General features: G+C 38.7%; 1 protein-coding gene across 1 annotated transcript in view; it reads left to right on the top strand.

Annotated features, from left to right (window-relative positions):
* Positions 1–21,940, top strand: part of NRG1 (neuregulin 1) — a 1,106,536-nt gene that overhangs the window by 412,026 nt on the left and 672,570 nt on the right. The gene's annotated exons all lie outside the window — the stretch shown is intronic.

Raw genomic sequence — 21,940 nt, 5'->3', positions numbered from 1 at the left:
CTCTTTACTAGGTCAATATTTAAAGAACTTGAGGGTTGCAAAGCTTCTTCACTTGAGAGGAGAGGCAGCTTTTCCTCCGCTAATGATCAGAATTTAATACTGGATCACTCAGGGCCAGATTCATTTGCAAAATATTTGCTCAGCTTTGATGCTTTAAAAGCCTCTCCAAAGTTAAGGAAACCCCGAGAAATGGATTATTTATGCAGCTCCGCAGAGCTTGGTATCCGCCATGGACTGTGTTTAATCCCTTCCTAAGTATTAGCATTCTAAATTTACGAAAAATTTCTGACCTATATTAAGTATATCTCATGAAGTTATGATCTGACTCCAGTCATCTGGATGTAAGATTCCCACTCTTTCTGTGGGAATTGAAAGCCCTGGTGAAGGCAGATGGTAAGACTCAGAAACCCTAGCGTGCTTCTTTTTCATTAAGTTCCTGGCTAATTTCTGATGAGATGTCACAGATTTAATCAGTTTTAGTTTAAACGGCAGCTTGAGAAAAATTATCTTCTTTTCATTAGTGTTAGAAAAAAATCTTAGAACTGAATTTTGACTACATTGAAGTGATGTTTAATTGCAAATACTTGCCATTATATATTCATGGCGTAGATAATTCAGTATTATTTTCTTTAAAAGTAAACTGGGCATCTATAGAATATTAGAGGAAACAAATACAAGAGCAAGATTCTCTGAGGTGGTTTTGAATTCTCTAAGACTTTAGAAATAAATGGGAAAATGATAATTTGTTATCTAGGTCCTAGACTGGAGTAGAGGATTTCTGAAATAAAATGTCACTACAGGCCCTCCAGTCAGCCCACACCTGTCTCTACATCTCTTGCAGTCAGCTCTGAGGCTTCCCTAGTGCTCTATAATAGTTAAGACCTTGACCATGGTCATCAGAGAGAGGTGGTTTGGGATCTAAAATTTACCAGTTATTAATAGTATGATAATGAGTGAGGTGGTTCTTTACATCCATCTTAGAAAATCCTCTCCATACAAACATGTTCAGGAAGAAATAGCTTGCAGTTAGTTAGGAATATAGATTACCAAGAGCCTCCTTATCTTGAAAACTAAGATAAAATCCATCATCTTATGTTATAAAAATCAAATAAGATGATTTCCATAAAGAAGTGAATATATAGCAAAGTGTTAGTTGCTCTGTCGTGTCTGACTCTTTGCGACCCCATGAATTGTAGCCCACCAGGTCCTCTGTCCATGGAATTCTCCAAGCAAGAATACTGGAGTGGGTTGTCATTTTCTTCTCCAGGGGGTTTTCCTGACCCATGGATTGAACCCATGTCTCCTGCATTGCAGGCAAATTCTTTACCATCTGAGCTACCAGGGCTTGGCATGGCATACAGTATATACATTATATATAGCAAGACATGCAGTAATAGCATCAAGGAAAGAAATATTAATTAAGGGAAAAGTAAAAAGGCATTAGGTAAGCTAGTATCTGTTTTTACTAAGGAAACAGTTAAACAAGGTTAGGATGCAGCTAGAGGCTAATTTCCAGTCTGGGTCCTGAGAGATCACACCTTCAGTGAGTTAGGATTGTGTCGGTCCGCGGGGACTGCGCTTCCACGTGGGATCCTGTCACTTGTGGAATTCTAGGGGTTTCTTTTCATTCTTGAAAAGTGACAAATATTATTTAAGAATTCGTTGGAGTTAAGAATGGTGATTCCTATCAGAAAGTGAGATCCACATTGGCTGAAAACACGTTTCTTTCACAAGCATACTAAAATACCTGCTACCCTCCAGGCCCCATCCCTCTACTTGCAGCCTCTTCCCTCCGCCAAGGAGAGAACTTTGGACAGAACCCCTGGGATTCTCCAGGCAAGAATACTGGAGTGGGTTGCCATTTCCTTCTCTGGTGCATGAAAGGGAAAAGTGAAAGTGAAGTCGCTCAGTCGTGTCCGACTCTTAGTGACCCCATGGACTGTAGCCCACCAGGCTCCTCCGTCCATGGGATTTTCCAGGCAAGAGTACTGGAGTGCGGTGCCATTGCCTTCTCCGAGCCAAGGTGGTCATTTGCAGGCTGGCCGGGAGCTTTTGATATGGTCTTCCTTGTTTGAAAAGATAAGATGTCATCTTTGGAGACTGACATGGAGGGAACAAAGCAGTGGGTGAAGCTGAACACTTGTGATGCAGAGAGAGATCCAGATGGCCATCATGGGCAATGAGTTAAGCTGAAATTGAGGGAAAGTAGAAACTGTAAGTATGGGTAAGTATGATTTTTACAGCATTGAGATGGGTCCTTTATAATGTAGAGAAAAGATACTCAGATTAGAAAATGAAAAATCCAGAGGGTAGCAAGAAGAGAATGAAGTAGATTTCCGGGTACTTAGTGTCTGAATCCATGCCATGCTCTGCCTTTAGTGAGTATTATATTCTAGTACTTTTGTTTGAGGATATGAAGGGAAGTCGTAATTCTTTTGGGAAAGTCTAATATGTAGTGGCTCCATACTCTCCACTAGAAAATCCACAAAGCCTCATGGCTTAATGAAGATGCCAATAAGAGCAGTAGATGCCCTTGCATTTTAATCCTCCAAACCTTTGTTACTCAATTTTTTTTTTTTCTTTAATGAATGGGAGTAAAAAGTAAGTATTGTCTAGAATGGACCTAAAAGGATGCTCCATTTGTTTATGTATTTTGAAATACATGTATACCACCAATACTGTGTAATATTCTTCACTAGGCCCAGTGTATGCAGTAAGGACCCATCTCATGTTAGGAGACAAAGAAGTAAATAGATTCTGCAGTATGGGGTGTCCCAGCTGTGTTGTTAATAAAGATAAAGTGCTGTGGGATCTCAGAGGAGGGGCATCTAACTGAAACAGCTTGGCACTAATGGGGCAGAGAAGGTGAGGAAGTTTCCTCAAAGTATTACACCTAGCAGACTCATGACCTGCCAGCAAGCTCAGCCAGGTGAAGGGCAAAAGGAAGCGCACATGTTAAACTCCAGGAGGAGAGAGAATAGTGTGTTTAGGAATTGCAAAAAGAAAGAAAAATCTGTTCCTAGACCACAAGATACGAGAGTATAAATGGCAGGAGATTTGTTGAGGGTTGGAGGCAAGGACCAGGACATGTAAGCTGTTTTACGGCATATTTCATGGTTTGGAGTTGATCCTTACAACGTAGGAGTTTAAGAAAGAGAGTTCATATTTGAAATGGGGAGATGACAAAGTGGTCAGCCTGGAGAGAGATTAAAAGACTAGAATTTACTAGACTTGGACTCAGCATAGATGCCTGTAATGATATTTCAGTGGGTTGAAGCAACATGATACACAGGAGGAACAGTAATTAGTTCTCATGAAGGAAATGCAAGTGGCTTTGAGATTGTTGAGTTGAGATGTCCATGGAATATATGGGTGGCGGAACAGAATAAGTCATAGGGTACAAATAGGTTTGGAAAATAGAGAAATCCAAGATTAAACCATTTCAGCTTCCGTTTCTGTAATAACCAGATAGTTGGCTATTTGGATAACTTTGTGCTATGCAACTAATTCAAGCTCTTCACACTTTCAAGTTTATGAAAACTGATTAGAAGTCTTTTACTTCATCTATAGATTTAAGAGTCTGTATTTTAGCAAGTTGTATGGTCCAGAAATCTAATTTTGAGTGGGTAAAGAAAGTCAACACAAGTTCTGTCTTGGATATAGAAATGTGCAAAAGATACTTTGTTTGCCTTGCTTTTGTGTATAGCAGAGAACTATCTAAAATAGGTTAACACAAAAATGAAAACCCCTAAATCAATCAATTTCGGTTCTACTGAGATGGATGAAACTGGAGCCCATTATACAGAGTGAAGTAAGCCAGAAAGAAAAACAACAATACAGTATACTAATGCATATATATGGAATTTGAAAGATGGTAACGATAACCCTATATGCGAGACAGAATAAGAGACACAGATGCATGGAACAATTTTATGGACTCTGAGGGAGAAGGTGAGGGTGGGACGTTCTGGGAGAATAGCATTGAACATACCTCTGTGAATGTAAAATATCTTGTACCTGCTTTATGATATGTAGTAGTGACCGTGCTTTATCAGATCTGTTTTTAATGACGTTATTCTAGAATGTTTTCTTTCCAGATGATGATTGAGAAACATAATTAAAAAAAATGGTGCCAGGTACCACAACAGTAACAGAAAAAAAAAAAAAAAAAAAAATGAAAACCCCTAAATCAATCAATTTGCCGTAATATTTATGAGTTATGTTCATCATATTCCTATGGACAACATAGTCATTGTAAACACACTGATGAGAACCTGGATTTGCTATAAGTGATTATATTAAATATGAAGGAGAAAGAGTCACTGCCTCTGTCACCTTTGATCTCTGCAATAGACTTAGCTGATACGGATTGCTGTACTGGGTGCCTTCTCTGTATCCACACACACAGAAAGCCTTGGCAATACACACAGAATAAACTTGCTTGAAAGCAGAAAATTATTCTTTGGTTGAGTACATAAGTATAACTGCTGTATTTAAAATGGATAACCAACAAGGACCTACTGTATAGCACAGGGAACTCTGCTCAATGTGATGTGGTAGCCTTGTTGGAAGGGGAGTTTAGGGGAGAATGGATACATGTATATGTATGGCTGAGTCCCTTTGCTGTCCACCTGAAACTGTCACAACACTGTTAATCAGCTATACTCCAATATGAAAGAAAAAGTAAAAAAAAAAAGATAAAGTATGTGAGTATAAGGGTGATTGATAAAAGCATAGAAACTGATTAATGCTCCATTTTGGAGACTCCTTAATGGCCAGGTGATATGGATAAATAGCTGGATTGACTACATAAGTGATGCTTGACTCCTGAGTAGCCATATTTGGTCAAAAGGTGTATGAAGGCATGTGCATTTCATTGTGTTTACCTTGTATCTTCAAAGTTGAGCACAAGGACTGGTAGTTATATGCTTTACAAACATAATGCTGAATGAGTGAAAGAACAAATGAATAAAATGATGTTTTCACTAGTCACCATGGAGGGAAGATAAAACTGAAAAGCCCTCAGGAACTCTGGACTGAGCTCAACTCCACACCCTGGGTCACTTGGCCACTCAGCTTTGTGTAGTAATTGCAGCACTAGAATTGAACTGAACAACCAGGATAAGGGGGTCATGTTTTGGGGATCAAACTTCTTTTCATCGTGAAAGCTACTGGGTGGCCTCTGACATGATGTGTTTAGTTATCAAACATGTCAGTTAATACCATGGAGAGAGCACATGTATTAAAAGTGACAGACATAACAAGGGTCAGGGATTAAAGGTGAATTGAAAAGGGCTTTTGACTTCATCATGTTGTTATAACAGTTTCTGTAGGTGGGATACATGAGTGAAAAAGAATGATGAGGCGTCATGGTGAGTAGTCGTTTTCTTTCTCAGGCTGCTCAAGAAATTTTTTCTGCCTCTAGCTGAATATTCTATAAATGCTGTGACAATGACTACATCTATATTGTTTGTGGGACAACACAAACATATTTAAAACGGTTACCTGTTCTTTATCACTAACTTTCACTTATCCAATTTTTATTGGTTATTTTTTTTCTGATTGTAAGCAGTATAGACTTATTATAAAAAATTGATGAATGAAAAACATTAATATCAAAATTAAAATGTTGTGTATAATAGCACCTTGAGTATGACCATGTAAACTCTACATTTTTCCATTTAAATTTGAAGATAGTGTTTTCTCTCTTAATCAGACATAAAGAATTACTGGAAGGCTTCCTTTGCCCCACCACCATGTTGGATACTATGATATATACTGAAATTTCCAGGGTGGCTATGGGGCTTCTCTGATGGCTCTGCGGGTAAAGAATCGGCCTGCAGTGCAGGAGACACAGGCAACACGTGTTCGATCCCTGGGTCAGTAACATCCCCTGGGGAAGGAAATGGTAACCCTTTCCAGTATTCTTGCCTGAAAAGTCCCATGGACAGAGGAGCCTAGTGGGCTATAGTTCATGGGATCACAAAGAGTTGGACATGACTGAATGACTAAGCATACATATGGAGAAAATAGATAGACATGGGGAAAGTCTAATAGCATTACACTGTACCCAGAAGTCTGATAAAATGCCACACTGTGCATTGGTGGTAATCGGAGAACATATGCCTGAGTTCTTTGAGGGTAGATGTCAGTGTCTTTATCTTTGGATCCCCAAGGATGATGCAAAATGTTCAGCTAACACATTGAATGAATGAATTCTTATTGAATAAAGGGTCACTTGTATGTGACCATAAATGGAATAAGAATCAGTCAAGAGGGAGATGGTTGTAGCCTGCAGCCACTAACAGAAGGTTAAGTCCCTGGCTACACAAATATGTCAATTAATAATATATTATTTTTAAAGCATTTAGATAATGATATTTGTGGAAGTTGTGAGCAAAACTAGAGAATAATTGACCATGTTTTTAAAGTTCCATTCTATTATCTGATTTATCTGCTAGCTATGGTGTTGGGACTGTTGCTCTCTTACATTGGGTTGGCCAAGAAGTTCATTTGGGTTTTTCCATAACATCTTACAGAAAAACCCGAATGAACTTCTCGGCTAACCCAATAGATCATTACTATTAACAGACTGTAGCAATCCACTGGGTAACTCAGACAAATTAATCAAAGACGGATACATCAAGGATTTGGCATCACCTACTCTGACTTTCTTTGTGTCTTTGGTATAAACTCTGTCACTGGTAAAGCTTACGGTGTTTACTAATTCAAAAGCAGCCATTTCTCTTGCAAAGCAGCTTTATTTATAAAAACAGCCCCAGCTTCCATGTTTTGTTGCAGCTGGCTGGAATGTTGTTGTTCTTCCTCAAAAGTTTGGGAATAAAAACACAAAACATGATAGTTTTGAGGTGAACAGCTTTGTGTGCAATGTTTGAGGAAGAAAAGTCTTTTTCTACATACAATATGTTTCAATGTCTACGTAGGGTGCTAAGGGCAAGAATTTCCTGTTTGTCACTGGCCAGCTCCATTCAAAATTAAGTAAATTCCCCTTGGGCATCAGTATAATAGATCTATCATTGTAAAAGATCTGTACTTAAGGATCTTGACTTAGTTCTCTCCCCACTTTATTTCATTTGTAATTTCAGTGAAAATCGAGCTGCAATTTCAGAGAGTGCAGCAAGGCAAAGCATTTCTCTGAAGGCAAATGGAAGAAGCTGAAGTTACTATAACCACTTGCAGCAAATTATGTAAACTGAGTCCATATTTTTCTCTTCTCTTTTCCTTTGTCCTAAGTCCCTAGAAAGGCTTACAGCATATTTTGACACATTTTCTTACTTTGGGTAGCTGCTCAGCTACGTGCTCTGTGAAGACGTAGAGGGATAGGATGGGGCATGGGTAAGTGGAGGGGAGGCTCAAGAGGGTGTGGATATATGTATCCTTATGGCTGATTCGCATCATTGTACAGCAGAAACCAGTACAATATTGTAAAGCGGTTATCCTCCGATTAAAAACAAACTTAGAATAATACTTCTTCCTTATAACTTTTAACTTACAGGTATAATCTGAAATCAGAAAACTTGCTTGGGTACTGACCACCTAGATAGATCCCTATGGCGGTGTTTTGCTTGGTTATTACACTATACCAGGTCATATTCCTCCAGTATTATAGGCTGAGAATTGTGACTTTTGTTAGCAGAGTAGGTAGAGCTGGTTCCATTCAGAATCACATTCACGGTAACATATAGTGTATTATATACAATTTTAAATGCCAACCAGAATGCGGTGGTTTTGATTTACAATGATCAATTTAACTGGTACACAGGGTATGCTACTTAAGTCAACAATGATTCCCAGAAGGCTGTCCCTATAGAGGAGCTGCATGGGAATCCAAATTTTAATCAGAATGCCAGCTTATCTATTTATAATGAGAAGGGCATCTGTCTGATGAGAACATCACTTGTTGGTCTGACAGATTCATTCTCTCCCTATACGTTAGAGACATGGGTTGCCAAGTTTTCTGAAAATTGCTGGGGAATATGAATTTAGAACAATGGGAATGAGTTGATCTTATGTCTGGTCTTCCAACTGAGATGGTTTTAACATTCACCCCTCTACCAGGCTGGCCTTGCCAAGAAAACCACTCTGTTAGTCCCTAAAGCAAAGTGGATAGTCCCTAAATCAGTGTTTGTGTTCTTCCTTTTCTTCTTCTATGCTTTCTTGGCCAACTAATTCTCTCCAAAGAAGGCCATGATGCACTTCTTTGGGCTTTTGTCTATCAGACTGTCAGTTCATCCAATCCCAGTCACATTGCAGCCCTGCAGCTCTAAGCTCATGTCCATATAATCTTTCTAGGCATTTAGGGGTGTTGCCAAATCCTCAAATCAAATGTGTAATTTATTGGTCTAACTCTAGGTTTGTTTAATCATATCCTTTATTTTCAAATCCTGGAAGTAAATTCATTGCAGCCCTCCAACCCAGCCTTAAAAACACTTCTATTTCTTTGCTACATTTTCCAAAATGGCAAAAGAAATGGGATTGTGAGATCCAGCAGAAATAATATTGTTCTTTGTCACTGATATTTAATGCAAATTAAAATGAGTATGAAGCTTATTTTCAAAAAATCAAAAAAGAAATGCCTAAGAAGTAAAAACTGGACTCTCCTCTTTTGGTGATAATAAAGAGAATATGAGATGATTTGGGGGTTGAGGGTATTTTTCAACATAAATGAATAGACTGACATCAAACTCCTGGAAGTATTCATCAGTATAACATCAAAACTCCTGGAAGTATTCATGAGATGGCTCCATAATCTTCTGCTATCTCCTCAAACAACTGGAGATACACCGAGGGTCAGCCAATATAGTGCCCATGTACCCACCCTCAAAGATGTCAACTCCTTCAAAATAAAGTTGGCCAAAATCTGAATAATTGTATGTTATCTTTGACCCATGACCAAATCTGATTGATTGATTTTCCTAATCCAATATGACAAGTATTTAGTACTTGGGAGAGTAGATCTCTTTAAAGAAAGGATGTGTTTATACGCAGAGATTAAGATAATCTGGAGTTCTTAAACTGTATCTGTGTAATGACATTGTACTTGATCAGTTATTGATTTTCTTTGCCAATATATTTATTTTGTTTTGAGCCCTACAGTGGGAAATGGCCTGATGCTTTACACCGAATCCCGCATATTTGCACTTCACAAAGGTTCAAAGGTTTGCACATGGCCTGGAACAGTAAACATTAGTCCTGAAGTCATCCTTCAGCTCCTGACTAGGCTTGGGGTTTAATTGCTAGTTCATTAATACGGGCCACAGGGTGTGGATTTGTCAAAACAAATTCTGACTGACAGATGTTTCATGGTTAGAGATTTTAACCATTTCCTACTCGGCCCCTTGGTGTTACTTAAATTTCCAACTTCAAGAGACTGGTTTGGTAAACATGCCCTGTCCTCTAGGTCATGGGGTTAAGTATCAGTTCAGTCTTTCTGAACTTTTCACTTTTTCTGTGTAAGTAAAAGACAAGTACTTACTGCATTCAAAACTAAGAGTCTATGAAGATAAAAGACCTTATTGAAGTTGCAAAGTAAGCAAAATATCTTTAGAGTTCCTCACCTTGCCTTTGGAACTAATCTATCCTCTTTTTGAATATCACCTCATCCTTAGGTTCCCAGTATTTATACCTTTTGTAGATGTTTGCATTAGAAAATAAACATAGGGAAGGACTATATTTAATCCAGATTACTGAATTGCTAATGGTGAAATCTGATAGAAAAAGGAGAAACTTCAGATACTGAAAACTATAACTCAAGAGAAATGTCTACACGTAAAGGATATATAATATATATAAATTTCTATATGTCCCTATATAGAAAAGTTATGCACAGTCTATAAAATAAACAAGGATCCCACTTTATAGTAGTGCATAATACAATTCATGTGTTGCACACACAAAAATTCAATGCAGTCAGTACTTACTATGAAATGTATTATATACACGACTACTATTATTAAAGTATTACATGCCAATACACACACTAAGTAGCACCAGAATTCTGATGATGAGAAACAAGAACGCCCTGCTCCATGCTCCCCATTCCATTCTTACTCCTAGAGGCATCTTTTAAGTTATGTTTTTATTCTAGGCAATTTGGTAGAGACCTTAGTAATTTCTTGACTGACTGGATTTAAACAGTTCACTTTGCAATTTGAAAGATGGATTTTTGCTCACTTGTACTTTACTGTCCTTCTATTAATATTCTTCTCCTATTAACGTAACTCTAAGGTAATTATAAGCTTTGAGTAGAATCTTCTGTTTCTGATAATTTGCAACACTCTCTTTATTCCTTATAAAATACAATGAGAATCTTAGTCCAACCTGCTTTCCCCAACATTTTCTTTCTCATTTCAGGTCTTAATTCTGTCACTTACTCTTTTTCTGCCTTTAGATTTTTGATATTTTCACTTTATGCTAAAAATACAACCACGTCTTTGTCCAGAGGTTAATTTTAAATATAGAACAATAAAGCGTATGGGGTCGCAAACAGTCAGACACGACTGAGAGACTTTCACTTTCACTTAACATTATTATGACCACATAAATGTCATTTAGTGTTAGGTCAAAATCTGTGTTGGAATTATTTTTTTTTGTAAGAGTCCAATGTCAGATCCCATAGATCACTGAAAAGCAAAGATTCCTAATGTTCAAGTTCAAACCAGTGATTTTGTTCTCATATTGAGTCATTTGCTCAAAATCAAGCCTCGTTTATTCTTTTATTCTATTTTCCTGTGTCATTTGCTGTTGTTCAGTCACTAAGTTGTGTCTGACTCTTTGCGACCCCATGGATGGTAGCACTCCAGGCTCCTCTGTCCTCCATTGTCTCCCAGAGTTTGCTCAAATTCATGTCAGATTCCTTACTTCTGAGCCACCTGGGAAGTTCCTTTATCACACACTCATATAGTTTTACTCTCCATCATATCATTTAGTCTGTTTGCTCTGCCCTCTCTTGCAGCCATGAATCCCACCCCTTGAGTCTGCCTCCTGGACTCCCAGCTCCTAGACCTGGGTTTCATATTGTCTTGGTTAAGTCTGCTGTTTCTCTATCTACTGATTTCTTAGCTTATCTTCTCATTTTATTGTAATACATCATAAAATAAGTCCCAAGGAAAGATTGTTGTTTAGTCAATAAGTCATGTCCAACCCTCTGACAACCCGATAGACTGTAGCTCAACAGATTCCTCTGTCCATGAGATTTCCCAGGCAGGAATACTGGAGTGGGTTACCATTTCCTTCTCCAGGGGATCCTCCCAATCTAGGAATTGAACCTGCGCCTCCAGCTTGGCAGGTGGATTCTTTACCACTAGTATATTCTGCTCCATGCATTCACTGATACTTTGCTCCTTTTTGTCCTATAATGTTGTGTAAAGCTTCCCTGGTGGCTCAGATGGTAAAGAGACCCAGTTTCGATCCTTGGGTCGGGAAGGTCCCCTGGAGAAGGGCATGGCAACCCACTCCAGTATTCTCGCCTGGAGAATCCCATGGACAGAGGAGTCTGGTGGGCTACAGTTCATGGGGTTGCAAAGAGTCAGACACAACTGAGCAACTGACAGTAACACCAACACTAAATAATATGTTCATGTATAAATGATATTTATATAAATATAGCAATAAGTTTGATATATAATTAATAGAATCTCTGAAAGGAGTGAAGGCAAAATGTACTGTCTTCCTGAATTGCAGTACACTGATACTTTGGCTGAGTATAGAGTTTTAGGCTGGAAAGAGTTTTCCTTTCAAACATTGTTGATGCTAATGAGAACTCGGGTACCAGACTAAGTCTAAGGTCTCCTGTTTTTCCCTAAAAAACTTTTAGTATCATCTCAGTATTTTAAGTATTTATATATTTTCAGTGGCATACTTGAGGCTCTTTTTGAACTTATGGTATTCATTCAGCAAGGCTTCTTGGTTGATGCATAGCTTCCTTCAGCTGAAGAATCTTCACTTCTATCATTTCTGTAATAATTGCTGTCTTCCCCCTTTCTGTGGCTCCTTATATTTGGATAGTAGATCCTCCAGATGTATCCTTTCTCGTAATTTTTGTCTTCATTCATTAGTCCACATCTGTAAAAGCCTCTTGGCTGTTTCTTAATCTTTCTACAGTACTTTATTTCAGTGACCACGGTTTAGTTTCTAAGTATGCTTTCTTATTCTCTATTTTAATTATTCTCTTTGAAAAACTTCTGTTTTTGCTTTCTAGTTGTAATAGCTTTTCCTTTGCCTAAGTTTATCAGATATTCCTCCCCACCCCTGCCCACCATTTCTTACATTATCTCTGTTTTCCAGCCTGCCTATCTTAGTATTTATCTATAATGTTGCGGGGTTGCCTAATGTTGTGGTGTGCTTGCTTGTTTGGTTAATGAAGGAAAAAGCGACTATTGTGGCTTTCCTTGATTCTTTTAGAACTGTTTATCCTTAAAATTCCTATCTGAGTAGAAATTCTGGGATTAAAAGACATAAGGAAGTGTAATCAGGTATCACATTTGGGTAAAGAGGTATGATTTGGCATCAGTGGATCTCCACCATAAGAGAACGAGAGGATTGTTATTCTCAGATGCTGACATCTAACTAAAACCTTGTCTTTCTCCTGGGAGTTTGCTCAGTTATTTTAGAGATGCACTATCCATTATTTTAATCTTATTTTGGATCTTGATTGTGAATTAATATTATTACTTAGCTAGTAGTAATAGTTGTTGTAGTCATGTTGGTAGTATTTTATTATTTGCTTGGGGGTGAACCCAGCTGTTTGTTTGCTGGGCTCCAGAATGGAGATGCTGTACTGAGGGAGAGAACAGTATATGGAGCTGTTTCAAATACAGAACTTGTGTCAGGTTCTGGTTTCAATCACGCCTTCGAACCCTTACACTCCACTGGGGTTCCTGCACAGACGCCCCACTGACGCTGCGGCCGCCTTAGAGCGTATCTGGGGGGTGACTGCCCGCCCGTCCTCAGTAACGGTCGCTTGCCCTCTCTGCGTCGCCATCATCACAGTGCCACTCTTCGCTCTTACGCATTTCCCCCTCTCGTCCTACTGTGCTGTGTAAATAGTATGTCCACACGTAACTGATGCTTATATAAATGTATTAATACGTGTAATACATAAATGTTTAATAGAATCTCTGAAAAGAGTGGAGGCAAAATATACTGTCTTCAACTCCAATAATTGCTTATCTAAAGTATCACTAAATCTAATCCATCTAATCATATATGAATAGATGGATTCTGAATCTTTTCACTGTGGTTTGTTTTTGGTTTTCCTTTTTAGGGGGATTATTTTAGTGTTTAAAATTCTTTATTTTTTTTTTTATTTTTTATTTTTTATTTTTTTATTTTTTTATTTATAAATTTATTTATTTTAGTTGGGGGCCAATCACTTCACAACATTGCAATAGTTTTTTAAAGCATAGGACTTGTGGCTGATTATTAACATACTTACCTCAGATGTATTACTTCTGAGTATGCAATACACTCCTGATATCTGAAATTTCTCTTGCCACAAATACCTATTTTTCAATAGTGTAACATTTTGTGATCACATGTATTTCTGAACTTCTTTTACTTATGTAATATGTACACATTTCCCCCCAAGATACAACAACCACAGACAATTTGACTTGATCTCTTTTTCCTATGATCTGTAAAATTAGAACTTAACCCTTACACTGGTTTGGCACATTCGGTGTTGTATACCATATATAACACCCTTCCAGTAGTGATGTTTTAAAGCAAGGCCTGTAGGTGTCCGTAAACTAAAGCACTCTGAGGCTGCCAGTCATCTACTGTTCACTTCATTTTTTTTCTCTCCTTTCACAACTAGGAAATCACATTTCGGCGCCTTTGATTTTGGTGAATGCACACAGCTAAACAGGAAATGGGAAGAGGCATTAGTGAGTAGCTGTTGGAAGTCTTGCTCTGTGGAATACTGGAGATACAGAAAATGCCTGTGTCACCTGTATGAAATACGTAGTGTCATATTAAAATGTAAGTCACAGGGAGAAATTGTAAAAATAAAATCAAGCCAAAACAGAGGCAGGAGGAGGTTCCAGAAGACAGAACAGAGTTTCCAAGAATGAAATTACGCGACAGACATACGAGTAGCCGAGGGGATGTTGAAATTCAGACAGCCTCTTATCCAGGTGTGGCGTGTAAAGAATCTCCTCAATGTATGCGCTTTTGAAGCATGTCAATTGGAAGGAGAGCATGTGATAGTGGATAATTTTATTGTGTTTGGCTCAGTGACCTTTTAAAAGGGAAGGGTCCTCTCTGAGGTATTTCCAGTCCACTCATGCGTCTGCCATTGAATTTGCGTGGCAGAAGGTGTGTGCATCACAGCAAAACTTTCCTCAGAGCAGAGCCTGCCTAATTGTCCGAAGAACGGTGCTTCAGGGGTATTGTTCCAGTGCAATAGAAGAGATGTCCCCTGGGTTTGTCTTGCTACCGAGCGGTTGGACCTGTGAAGTTTTGAAGTGTTTTAAGAAATAGACCTGCAGGCCCCAAATTTGGAAGGAAGTAGTTTTGTCTAGTTTTATACAAATTTCCAGCCTTATGTGCATAGAGCTGCTGAAGGCTCTCTTGCTTCACACAATTTGACAGCCTCGTGGAAAGTTCAGTAAATGGTTATTGCCTGGATAAGTGAGGGCTCTTTCTATTGAGCTCAAGAGTCCATCACCAAGGAAGAAGTGCCTTTTCTTTTACCCTATATTTCTCTCAAGTATCTATTTCCCTCTCTTCTGGCCCAGGGAAGATACATTTCATTCATCCATTTAACAAACATTTTCCTTAGGGGCCTGCCCAGGTGCACTGGCCGCTTTCCTTGCTCTTGCACCGATGTTGTTTTTCTGACACACCTCGTTGATACTACCTTTCATATGATTCCTTTTGGATGCCCGATTCCCTGACGGCTGGAGTCACGACTTTCTCTCCTGGCATTCCTAGCACCTGGGAGAGCCCAGCTCATAGTGACTGGTCAGTAAAAGTGTGTTGACTATATGATTGCCAAATGAAATGAAGCTCTGACTAGAGATGTCTATAAATATCAATTCATTGGCCAGCATATCAGATGTTGGGGTGTGGAGTTGGGGTTCGAGCCCTAATCGCTTCACTCGAGTCTATGCTGTTAACACTGTTCTAGACTGCCTCTGTGTAAACGAATATCATGGTGTGATAAGTGTTTATAGCCACTGGTGTGGAAGAAACAACACTGGCTTATAAAGTGTGTTCAGAAACTTGCTTATGTATGCAGTATGGAAAAAATCATTTCTGATCTCTGAACCTCAGTTTGCTTATTTCTAAAATGAGAAAGTTATGCTGGATGATCTTATAAAATTCATGACAGCTCTAGAATACACTAATTCTGTATCTAGTGGTACATATTGGAATGTAGACTTGTGTGCTTTAATAGATGAGAGGAAAAAAAGCCAGGCAAGACATGAGTCAAGAAGATACAAGAGATGTTTTGGCAGTGATGGAGACAGATTTAAACAATTTGAACGATGGGCAAAGCTTATATAAATTAAGAGGCAGAATGAAAGACAGCTTTGGGCAGAGGCAGACAAAGGATTGGGACTTCCCAGGTGGCACTAGTGGTAAAGAATCCATCTGCAATGCAGGAGACACAGGAGGTGTGTGTTTGATCCCTGGCTCAGGAAGATCCCCTGGAGGAGGGCATGACAACCCACTCCAGTATTCTTGCCTGGAGAATTCCATGGACAGAGGAGCTTGGTGGGCTACAGTCCATGGGGTTTCAAATACGACTGAAGTGACTTAGCAATCACACATGCAGGAAAAGAATCTAAAGACTGCTGGTACTCTTTTTATAAACAGAATCTCTGAAAATTAAGTCACTTCCCAGAGGACAGAAACTGGGCATTTCTGTCTCTAAGTTTTATGAGTTGGTACATAGTGTGGAAGCACATAGACTGGAAATAGCAGTACTACTATATAAAAATTTACACATATGACAAGGAATGCTACTGATCATGAATGTACTGAAAAATATCCTCAGACACATTTATTTTTAAATATTAACTACTTATTTTAATTTATTTGAGAAATTCAATACATATTTTAAAATATAAATATTCCTAAATAGTATGAGTGACTTTGTTTTTGTTAAATTAGTGGCTTTGTTTTTGTCTGTCCAAGTGTATCCTGAAAATTAGGGAAACAGTGAGTAAATGTAAAAGATAGGACACTGAAAGATGAACTCCCCGGGGTGGTAGATGCCCTGCTACTGGAGATCACTGGAGAAATAACTCCAGAAAGAATGACGAGATGGAGCCAAAGCAAAAACAACACCCAGTTGTGGATGTGACTGGTGATAGAAGCAAAGTCCAATGCTGTAAATAGCAGTATTGCATAGGAACCTGGAATGTTAAGTCCATGAATCAAGGCAAATTGGAAGTGGTCAAACAGGAAATGGCAAGAGTGAACATAGACATTTTAGGAATCAGTGAACTAAAGTGGACTGGAATGGGTGAATTTAACGCAAATGACTGTTTTATCTACTACTGTGGGCAGGAATCCCTTAGAAGAAATGGAGTAGCCATCATAAACAACAAAAGAGTCCAAAATGCAGTACTTGGATGCAATCTCAAAAATGACAGAATGATCTCTGTTTGTTTCCAAGGCAAACCATTCAATATCACAGTAATCCAAGTCTATGCCCCAACAGTAATGCTGAAGAAGCTGAAGTTGAATGGTTCTATGAAGACTTACAAGACCTTTTAGAACTAACACCCCAAAAATATGTTCTTTTCATTATAGGGGACTGGAATGCAAAAGTAGGACATCAAGATAACATCTGGAGTAACATGCAAATTTGGTCTTGGAGTAGAGAATGAAGCAGAGCAAAGGCTAATAGAGTTTTGCCAAGAGAACACACTGGTCATACCAAATACCCTCTTCCAACAACACAAGAGAAGATTCTACACATGTACATCACCAGATGGGCAACACCAAAATCAGATTGACTATATTCTTTGCAGCCTAATATGGAGAAGCTCTATACAGTCAGAAAAAACAAGACTGGGAATTGACTGTGGCTCAGATCATGAACTCCTTATTGCCAAATTCAGACTTAAATTGGTTTTCTAGGGAAAACCACTAGACCATTCAGGTATGACCTAAATCAAATCCCTTATGATGATACAGTGGAAGTGACAAATAGATTCAAGGGATAGACAGAGTGCCTAAAGAACTATAGACAGAGGTTCGTGACATTGTACAGGAGACAGGGATCAAGACCATCCCCAAGAAAAAGAAATGCAAGAAAGTGAAATGGCTGTCTGAGGAGGCCTTACAAATAGCTGTGAATAGAAGAAAAGTGAAAGGCAAAGGAGAAAAGGAAAGATATACCCATTTGAATGCAGAATTCCAAAGAATAGCAAAGAGAAAGAAGAAAGCCTTCCTCAGTGATCAGTGCAAAGAAATAGAGGAAAACAATAGAAGGGGAAAGACTAGAGATCTCCACAAGAAAATTAGAGATACCAAGGTAACATTTAATACAAAGATGGGCACAATTAAAGGACAGAAATGGTATGGACCTAACAGAAGCAGAAAATATTAAGAAGAGGTGGCAAGAATACACAGACTAACTATGCAAAAAAGATCTTCATGACCCAGATAATCACGATGATGTGATTACTTACCTAGAACAAGACATCTTGGAATGCAAAGTCAAGTGGGCCTTAGGAAGCATAACTACTAGTAAAGCTAGTGGAGATGATGGAATTCCAGTTGAGCTATTTCAAATCCTAAATGATGATGCTGTGAAAGTGCTACACTCAATATGCCAGCAAATTTGGAAAACTCAGCAGTGGCCACAGGACTAGAAAAGGTCAGTTTTTATTCCAATCCCAAAGAAAGGCAATGCCAAAGAATGCTCAAACTATGTCACAATTGCACTCATCTCACACGCTAGTAAAGTAATGCTCAAAATTCTCCAAGCCAGGCTTCAACAGTACGTGAACCATGAACTTCCAGATGTTCAAGCTGGTTTTACAAAAGGCAGAGGAACCAGAGTTCAAATTGCCAACATCTGTTGGATCATCGAAAAAGCAAGAGAGTTCCAGAAAAACATCTATTTCTGCTTTATTGACTATGGCAAAGCCTTTGACTGTATGGATCACAACAAACTGTGGAAAATTCTTCAAGAGAAGGGAATGCCAGACCACCTGCCCTCCCTCCTGAGAAAACTGTATGCAGGTTAGGAAGCAACAGTTAGAACTGGACGTGAAACAACAGACTGGTTCCAAATCAGGAAAGGAGTACATCAAGGCTGTATATTGTCACCCTGCTTATTTAACTTACATGAATTATTATTTATAATTTGCTTATTTAACTTATCATGAGAAACACTGGGCTGGATGAAGCACAAACTGGAATCAAGATTGCTAGGAGAAATATCAGTAAACTCAGATATGCAGATGGCACCATCCTTATGGAAGAAATTTAAGAAGAACTAAAGAGCCTCTTGATAAAAGTGAAAGAAGAGAGTGAAAAATTTGGCTTAAAACTCAACATTCAGAAAACTATGATCATAGCATCTGGTCCCATCACTTCTTGGCAAATAGATGGGGAAACAGTGGAAACAGTGAGAGACTTTATTTTTGGGGGCCCCAAAAACACTGCTGATGGTAACTGCAGCCATGAAATTAAAAGATGCTTGCCCCTTGGAAGAAAAGTTATGACCAACCTAGACAGCATATTAAAAAGCAGAGATATTACTTTGTCAACAAAGGTCCGTCTAGTCAAGGCTATGGTTTTTCCAGTAGTCATGTATGGATGTTAGAGTTGGACTATAAAGAAAGCTGAGGGCTAAGGAATTGATGCTTTTGAATTGTGGTGTTGGAGAAGACTCTTGAGAGCCCCTTGAACTGCAAGGAGATCCAACCAGTCCATCCTAAAGGAAATCAGTCCTGAATATTCATTGGAAGGACTGATGCTGAAGCTGAAACTCTAATACTTTGGCCACCTACTGTGAAGAACTGACTTATTTGAAAAGACCCTGATGCTGAGAAAGATTGAAGGCGGGAAGAGAAGGGGACAAGAGAGATTGAGATGGTTGGATGGCATCAGCAACTCAAAGGACATGAGTTTGAGTAAGCTCCGGGAATTGGTGGTAGACAGGGAGGCCTAGCATGCTGCAGTCCATGGGTTTGCAAAGAGTCGGACACAATTGAATGACTGAACTGAACTATTTTTCAAACTGTATCAGCCACTGAAAGGCTAAAGTCCAGTCTTTGTGCTGGTGCAACATGTTTTCATTACTCTGGGTGAACAATAAATGAAAAGCATGATTTTTTTGAAAAGCATGATTTTTAAAAACAATGTTGTTATTTTTCATTTCATTGTAACAGTTAAATAGCATTAAAGATTTCAGTTGATAGACATTACAAATATTTCAAAGCAAGGACAATTTACAGTGTATTTGTTTACTTGTTTTATTTTGTTTAAGGAATGATAAGTTTCCAGAAAAATAAACATAAGCTGAGTTTCTAAGGAAAAAAGCAAGTAATGCGACATATGTAATAACTTAAACCAGGCTAAACATGTGCGTTCACTTCAGTAAATTGTTGCTTCTTATAGTTTCCTAGATTGTGTATTCAGATTTAGACAAATCTAATTTGTACTTAAAATGTGCTGCTGCTGCTGCTAAGTCACTTCAGTCATGCCTGACTCTGTGCGACCCCATAGATGGCAGCCTGTCAGGCTCCTCCATCCATGGGAGTTTCCAGGCAAGAGTACTGGAGTGGGTTGCCATTGCCTTCTCCCTTAAAATGTGAATTATATATAAATAATATTTTTAGTAGTATTTATTAAAAAATTTTTGGCTACGCATGTCTTCATTGTTATGCACATGCTTTCTCTAGTTGTGGAGAGTGACGGTTACTCACTAGTTGTGGTGCATGGGCTTCTCATTGTGGGAGCTTCTCTTGTTCTGGGCATGAGTTCTAGAGTGTGGGCTGAGTAGTTGTTGTGCATGGGCTTAGTTGCTCCATGGGATGTGGGATCTTTCTGGACCGAGGATTGAACCTGTGTCCCTTGCATTGGCAGGTGAATTCTTAACCACTAGACCACAAGTAAATCCCCTGAATAGATTTTTCTGATGTCTAAATAAACTGCTCTCACGAAATTATACGTATGTTATTCGCATTTTACCACTCACAGAGTTTCATAGTGAATAGTACATCTTGTTGGCAATTAGAAAAATCTTGGTTCAAGTTTTGCCTATTTGTTTCTTGTGTTACTTTCAGAAAGTTGCTCAACTTTTCTGATGCTCAGTTTCCTAACATGGAAAAAGGAACAGTTAATAACATTTGCTTTCAAATTTGTTGTGAAGAAAACAGGTGAAGGTTATAAACACATGGTTTATGTGTTGTATAGTAGGTGCTCAATAAATTCATTGAGTAGGTACTCAATAAATTACTTATGAATCAGTAAATTAAAGGGTAATATGAGTCTGTTCTGGTTTAAAGCATCTTCAACTCCATGTATTAATGCACTGTTTTAAGTGACAAAGCAGCAGAACATATTGCAAATCACATGGGTTCCAGAACTTGGGTTCTAAAGCTATTAAAATAGTTGTGTGATCCTAGTAGGCCAATCAAATGTGTATGGAAAAATGATCAAAAATAGTTGTAAGATTGAATTATAATTATATAATGTGATCTGCTTCAGTGATTCCCACCCTCTGGACTTTGAAGTTTCTGAAAATGGTCTCTGAATCTATATGTACATATATTATTTTGTCAATCAACAGATATTAAAGTATATTTGTTCTCATTAAAATTATTACTATTAAAAAGGGACCTATAGTCTGATACAAAAAAAATTGTTGAGGATGAGTTACCTATGTTGGACCTCTGAGATCAGCTAAAATTGTTCATCTCTAGTATTTCATCATCACTGAGAATTGTCCTGTGAGATTCAGCAATCCTTGGCCAAAACTCAGCTCCACAGTACGTGATTGGAATAGACTGGTGTCCAGTTCTGCCCTTGTCATGAAAGAATGGCTTTCTAGAATACATGTTCTTCTAATTATGCCAGTGTTTCCTTTCTTGTCTGCCCCTTAGGTTGCCATCATTTTCTCTAGTAACATCCTGATTTGCAGATGACTGCCCACATCCAGTACTCTTGCCTGGGAAACCCCATGGACAGAGGAGCCTGGTAGGCTGCAGTCCATGGGGTCGCTAAGATTCAGACACGACTGAGCGAATTCACTTTCACTTTCACTTTCATGCACTGGAGAAGGAAATGGCAACCCACTCCAGTATTCTTGCCTGGAGAATCCCAGGGACAGGGGAGCCTGATGGGCTGCCGTCTATGGGGTTGCACAGAGTCGGACACGACTGAAGCGACTTAGCAGCAGCAGCAGCAGCCCCACATAGATGAGTTCTGTTTCGGGTGCCCACTCCATGTAGTACTTTGATTAATCTTAAAATTCTTCTATTTTTCAGTGGAAAGATATAAACCAGATTTCTGGAAAATTAGGAAAACATAGGAAAAATGTTGTGAACCCTGTACTGACTTTAGATTAAAGGAAGAGAATTTGAGCCCGTTTTATTGAGATACCTGTGTACTTGTGTACTTTTACTTTCTTCAGAAATTGTTGATGTGTTCAAGATGACACATGGCGGGTGGAGGCTTCCTGTCTTACCACTCAAGGGTTCATCATGCTGAGACTCAGTAATCGGTTTATGTCCCTCATGGGACCTATATGACCTTGGGGGTGTGCATAAATCTCTCTGGGTCTGCTTTCTGGAGAACAGAGATGACACCTCTCACTGAGTTGTATGTGACAAAAGAGAGGTCTTTGGTATATTCCACCAGTTTTGGAAGGTACTTGATGAAGTAGTCATCCCTTTTCTCTCTCATCACTTGATTACCTGCCATTCTAAATGATTCCTTCCAATTATTC

This window comes from Giraffa tippelskirchi, chromosome 8 (genome assembly GCF_054371585.1).
Source record: "Giraffa tippelskirchi isolate mGirTip1 chromosome 8, T2T-mGirTip1v1.2.pri, whole genome shotgun sequence".
In the NCBI taxonomy this organism is placed as follows: domain Eukaryota; kingdom Metazoa; phylum Chordata; class Mammalia; order Artiodactyla; family Giraffidae; genus Giraffa; species Giraffa tippelskirchi.
The sequence above is the reverse complement of the archived record's forward strand: the minus strand, read 5'-3'. Positions and strand labels throughout refer to the sequence as shown.